Source organism: Leguminivora glycinivorella, chromosome 18, assembly GCF_023078275.1.
Source record: "Leguminivora glycinivorella isolate SPB_JAAS2020 chromosome 18, LegGlyc_1.1, whole genome shotgun sequence".
Classification (NCBI taxonomy): domain Eukaryota; kingdom Metazoa; phylum Arthropoda; class Insecta; order Lepidoptera; family Tortricidae; genus Leguminivora; species Leguminivora glycinivorella.
The window spans coordinates 11,516,912-11,523,431 of NC_062988.1; the positions used below are offsets into that span (position 1 = coordinate 11,516,912).

The 6,520-nt window shown below is 36.8% G+C and overlaps 1 long non-coding RNA gene across 1 annotated transcript; it reads left to right on the plus strand.

The window, feature by feature from the left end:
* The first annotated feature begins 2,543 nt into the window (after positions 1 to 2,543).
* On the plus strand, positions 2,544 to 5,342 carry LOC125235996. The gene is made up of 4 exons (XR_007178152.1): positions 2,544 to 3,020; positions 3,483 to 3,620; positions 4,066 to 4,202; positions 4,659 to 5,342. It is a non-coding gene; the product is annotated as an uncharacterized LOC125235996 (long non-coding RNA).
* Positions 5,343 to 6,520: the final 1,178 nt, after the last annotated feature.

The following is a 6,520-nucleotide window of genomic DNA, read 5'->3' on the forward strand; positions in this document are numbered from 1 at the left end:
AACTCGATCGTCACCGTCGGGATGCCCATTTCGGTATTTTGCCACTAAGTGCCCTTCGGGATCTTAGTCCTTTGAAGTTCGCTCATTAAGTATCTCCTGTGACTCACAAAATTGCGCCTCTCTGAGACGTTTTGCGCCTTTGGCTTTATGACGAACTCCGCTATGGACTATCGGATAGACTCATAATTTTGCATTTGGATAACGTAACTTTGTCGTTGTGCCGCACAACAATGTGGTTCGTCAAGGGCTAAAATCCTCTTTTTACGGCGCCCTAGCAACATCGCCCTTATGAATGTTGGTATATGTTAGCAATCTGGTGCAACTTTCCACAACCTGAATTACAAATCTAGATTTTCAATAGCTGGATTAATTCCCGACTCCTCTCGCCGGTTTGTGATAAATTTTTTTGTATGGATTTTTCCACATTCTCGATTTTGGCGCCCCCTTACCATGTGGCGCCTAGAGCGGCCGCTCCACTCGCTCTACCCTTAATCCGGCCCTGCGTGTGCCCTACCACAGAAAGCGGAATATCATTCGCTATGCCCTACCTCCTAGCGATAATATTATGACTTTTTAAGATTATGAAATGAAGACTGTATGCATAACTGACAGTTCAAACGTACACTGACAGATTTGTCAGTGTCAGCATACAAATCTTTTTTCAGATTATGATTTTTTCAGACTGTCTCTTTCAGACTCTGTTGCCGTTCTTAGTGCCCTTAGTGGATGCCAGGCTTAAGGCGGAATCGAACTGTGTCGAATCGAGTTCTCATATGCGATTCGACGCGTCGCTGATGGACGCTGTTTAATAAGAAATGCAGATGAGAGATCGCTCACGAAGCGACGCAACTTTTCATACAAATACGTAAGTTGCCGAGCAACTTCGACGACCGTGGGCGAGCTGCGCACCCTTAACAGATATGTTGTAAATAAAAATAAAAAAATTCAGCTCTGTAGGTGGCGCATTCATAGCACAGGCACTAGTTTTCATGTAAAACCAATTAAACTTGAACTCATTATTTTTATGACTTAGATACTACAGTGACAGCTTAAAAAACTACTTGCTAGAAATCTGCCTATTCTGCTGCACGTATTAATTAAGGCACACCACGCCACAGTGTGGAAAAAAAAAGGTTTTTATGCAACCTTTTTTTGTATGCAACCTGTCAGTTCAATCTGAAAATTCTGTCAGTATGAACTGACAGGTTGGATGCAAATCTTTTTAAGATTATGAATTTCTCAGACTGTCTATGGCGTGCTTAAGACTAGGGAATGCAATAACCGACCAAATTTCATAACCGGTTACAATTTTTTATTATGTGAAGAATAACATTAAAAAAAAAACACTCACGATATTTTGTACCCATAGGAACTTGAAAATATTATAGAGAATTTATTTGCATACCTCATTCATTCTGTACACCCATGGGCCCACATACATATGTACATACATGGACCCTGATACGGGTGTAGCAAAGTGTAAATGTGTCACTTATTAATATAAATATCTGGGTGACCGAGCTTCGCTCGGTTTTGTTTCGTATCATTGACATGTGTCGCCATCTAGTTCAAAAATTAATAGTACCTACATCGAGCGAAAGAATTCTCAGTCTTAAAAACACAACTACTCCACACGAGATGGCGCGCGTTTCGCCACTAAAACTCAAATAGTGTATTTTTCTATTCATTTTAGCCTTGACCTGTGTCGCTATCTAGTGTTTGCAATAAATAGTACTTACATCGACCGAAAGAATTCTGTCTTAACAGTACAACTACTGCACATGAGATGGCGCGCGAAGAATAACGCATGAAAACTCGAAAATTCGCGTTTTCCGGGACCTAAGGATAAGTTAGACCGATTTTTCACCCCCAAAAACCCCCACATAACAAATTTCAGCGAAATCGTTAGAGCGGTTTCCGAGATCGTCAGTATAAATAAATATACAAGAATTGCTCGTTTAAAAGTATAAGATTGTATTATATTATATTCCATGTACGGGCAGAAAGTTTCAATTTCTAACTAAATGTAATGTACTCGTATAGCCTTCCCATCAGTTGCTCATACCAAGCGCCCCAGTCTTATAAGATGTGCTTGAATTTGATATAATTATTATTGTTGCACAGCTCAGCACATAATATGTGCAGTGCAGTGCATTCCAACTTTCATTATCATTTAATATGTTATCTTTTATTCGAGATACCATTAGTACAAACTCCGTGTTAAAAAAAAATAATAAATATGAAAAAATTTAAAGTATCAAAACTATTTGTCAGTTATTTCTTAATTGCATTGCATGCATATTTTACGTAAATGAATACTTCTTTAAATATACTTACTAATAAATGAGACTAATTACTAGGAAATCAAATCAAAATAGGCAATTTCGTATTTAATACCACACAAATAAATGAAATAAATACCTCGTTCTCAAAGTATTGCTTTTATAAAATTTTGTAAGGATTGTAGCGAAAACGAAAAAGTAGTGGTAAAACATTTAAGTTGGTAACCCTGACGCCCCTTGTGACGCCACGAACAAGCTGCGACGCTGCGAGTGCGCCACCAGTCCGCCATCTTTCTTACCTTTTTGATGGTTGTTGACTTGTAAATTTTGTAATTAGTTTTTGCCGACGTCCGTTTTTTAAGTAATTTTTGGTATTTTACAAATTGTGTTACTTTAGTGGACACGTGGAGACATGGACGCTGACTGTTGGAAGAATTCGTCAATTCAGACTGGCGCAAAGAGCTATCAGGGCGCGATGCCAGGAATTTCATTGCGAGACAGAATTCGAAATGAGGATATTCGCCAACGCAATAAAGTTACCGACATTGCAAAAAGGATTAACTCAAGTGGGAATGGACCGGCTATATTTTTCGCAGAGATGACGATCAATGGGGTCGCCTAGTATTGCTGTGGAGACCTAGCCTGGGTGGCCGAGGTGGCGGGAAACCACGAGCAGATGGTCGGATGACACATATAGAACGGAGTGGAAACCCACGGAATGCAGACCAGGATCATATAGTAAGTATTTTGTTTCTTAAGTTTTGTATGGATTCTTTGAATGAAATGAGTTCTATCGAGTTAACTGCACTTTGCGTTAGGCGTCCATGTGTTTTATTCTTAGCGCCAGGCAGGCAAGCATGGGATGGCCTAATGTTTTATCATTTATCGCACGACCATGCTTGCCTGCCAGTTCTGGTTATTTATTGATTTAGGTCGAGTTTGTTTGTTTGGTTTAGTTTTTAGTTATTTAAAAAATAAAATGCCCTAGGTATGCTGATCTAGGCCTAATCAAGCCAGCAGCAGTGGGACATGTTGCCCGCTCTAACGTTATCCTGTTAATTAGATTATATGAGATAGATTAGATAGAATAAATTTTATGGTATGAGGAGAAAACCATTCAAATCTAATTGAAACCAACTACTTCTACTTGTGTAAATATATTAATGATGCTGATTTATTCAACTAATTTTATATTTTCAGCTTTAGGTATGAGTTTGTTACTTTTGCTCATAATAACATGGAGTATGTCACGGCTGCTCCACGGGCTGCATTGAAGGGCAACAGGAGCGAAAATGTTAAAATGGAAAGGAGCTCCCCCTTTCAATTAGGGAATCTTAGGTAATATACTATTGTTTTTTATTTGCATACCATATAATTTTTACAATATGTACATATTTGGACCCTGAAAAGGGTATAGCAAAAATCTCTTACTAGTTTGTGTTATTAACTAGATTTATAGAATAAAAATTGAGGTTCCACTCTCAACTGTTTCCTCCTCTAAAACTTAATCAATCAGGATGAAATTTGAGGATTTGAATAATAATGAAATAATCTGTGTCATACCGTTTGGTTTTTTTGGCTAATTGTTGACCCATTTTGACTATCCTACGACAGTCCGACACATATATAAATGATAATAAATATTAATAATCTGTGTTGAAAAAACCAGGAGGAAATAGTCGAGAGCTTTTGTATGGAGAATTGACCCCTGCTGTAGTAAATCGCCCGTTTCTGCTGAAGTAATTATGGATTGAATAACACTGACTCTCTTTTCTCTTTTTAGGATATGCTAAGGCAAACAGAAGGAGGCAAGGAACGGGACTGCATCAATTGCTGTCTGGAACCAATCTTGTGGGATGACTTCTGGACCTGGAAAAACAATTTCATCATCTACCCTAATACTGACGAATGTTCTAAAACGTAAGTACTTATGAACCCTTCATAAAGGGCAATGTCCATCTTTTATTACAAGCTTTTATTCAACTTGCCTTGTTAGTGTGTTAGTGTTAGTTTGGGTCAAAACGTAGAAGCTAAATTTGACCCACTTCCCGGTTTCCGATTGAGCTGAAATTTTGCATGCATATGTAAATCATGTGACAATGCAATATTATGGTATCATGGCGCTGATCTGATGATGGAGCAGAAAGGTGGTCATAGGAACTTTGTTATGAAACGTCGTATCCCCATTGAGTAAAAGGGGTTTTTAGAAACATCTCGGAGAGCAGTAGACAACTGTTGAAAGAAAGGTACAGTCGGCGATAAAAAAGCTTGTGCCAAAAATGATGTTTTTGCAAAAGACTTATTCATATGCGTTTAGTACAAATTGATTTAAAATAATATATCTAAAGGTTTTCTAACATTTTATAAATTTTACAGGTGCTGTAAGGCAGACATTTCCAAATGTAACGGAGGAAAGTTTCGAGACATGTAATGGTTTCAACATGCTGCTGAGACCCAACTCAAGAGACGTCAGTTTGTACTGTTTAGTCCATTCTCTATTGGGCATGCTTGTATAGAGAGGTATATATATATATATTGGAGTACAGACATGGTGTTTGGTATGAGTATTATATACATCCTTTTGAGTCAAATAGGACCGGTAGCCACTTTGAACTCCGTGTCCGAAAGGGTCAAAGTATGGAGCTCCCGGTACTCAGAAAAAAAATTCTGGCCTATTAGTTTTGAACTTTCGAGTCAAGTTTGGTGTCATTTTTAAACTGTTCGCTTCGTTTTTAAATTGAAGAAGATTAAAAATCACAGTAATATTATAAAGGCAAAAGTTTGTGAGCATACCGTGTTTGTTACTTCCTCACGCCACGCCCAAGTGCCTTAACAAATATTATTTATAAAATTAAGTATGGAGGAAGTACGATATACCCTAAGTTAACACGTCGCTTCTTCTTGATCGTGGGTAACACTCGGGGCGCAGTATAATGATTATTAAAAATCTTTATGCTGTCCCCTATGGTGCGATGGCGATCGTTGCAGTACTTTCAATATTTTTTTTACATCAAATATTAGAATCATCAAAGATTACTAATAAAATAGGCTTTTTAGAAATATTTTTTAAAAATCATGATTAGTATAAAAATAGTGTGTGTGTGGATTGAGTGAGCACCTTCCGAAAATGAAAAAAAATATGCTGATCATTTAGTAAAAGTTCTAAAACAATTGTAAAACGAATCTCTGAATTTGTAAAAAGATAAATCAAAAGATACAGCCATTAACATGTGCTCACTCAGTTCTCACAAACTACCAACGAAAACAGTGAATATATTCATTTAACATATAATATTTATATACTAACATTTAGTAAAAAATAGGCCAACCTACCTCTATAAATATTAGATCACCTAGTGACGTATTAAATTTTTTACAAATAGTTTCTTATGCTCACTCAATCCACACACTTTTGAAAAGCCGAATTTTGATGAAAAACATAAGATTTAGACCGCTATTATATGTGTATAGTTTAGTAAAAGTGAAATGGGAATTTGTAAAATACAAAACGAACCACTAACGTGTCAGGTTTTTTTATAATAAATTTTTGTAAGTGCTCACTCAGTCCACACGTTTTGAGAAAGTTAAAAATGTAAATATCTTACGATTTGTAGCACCTAAGACACTCGAAAGTACTTCAACATTTAGTAAAAATTTTTACTAAATATCCACCATCTAATATTTTATATTCGTTGTCTGGTTTTAAAGATATTCAGACATAACTTTTCTCATACAAATGTATCAAGTAGGGTGACCACACTATGTCGGCTCCTGATTTTCCCCACCTTCCCATTGTCATATTGAGATTGGGGAGTATCGTTCGTTCAATTTTGATAATATTAAACTAATACCATATTAATTATCCATCTGCAAACTGTTTTTAGGTTATGTTCTTGGCCTAGTGATGATGTGTATTGTGTAATTTTTATCGACGTCAGGATAATAACCATATCGACATGCATGCATTAAAAAGGACATGAATAATAATTGGTAAGAAACAAAGAATATAATACTTCACTAGTAAGAAACCAGAACCTGGTAATCTAATCGCGCTAACAGATGAGCGTACCGGATTTGTAAGTGGGAGCGAGAAATAGTTATTCTTTTCTCGCTCCCACTTACAAATCCGGTAAACTATTATCAAAATTGAACGAAACTCCCCAATCTCAATATGACAATGGGAAGGTGGGGAAAATCAGGAGCCGACATAGTGTGGTCACCCTACTTGATACATTTGT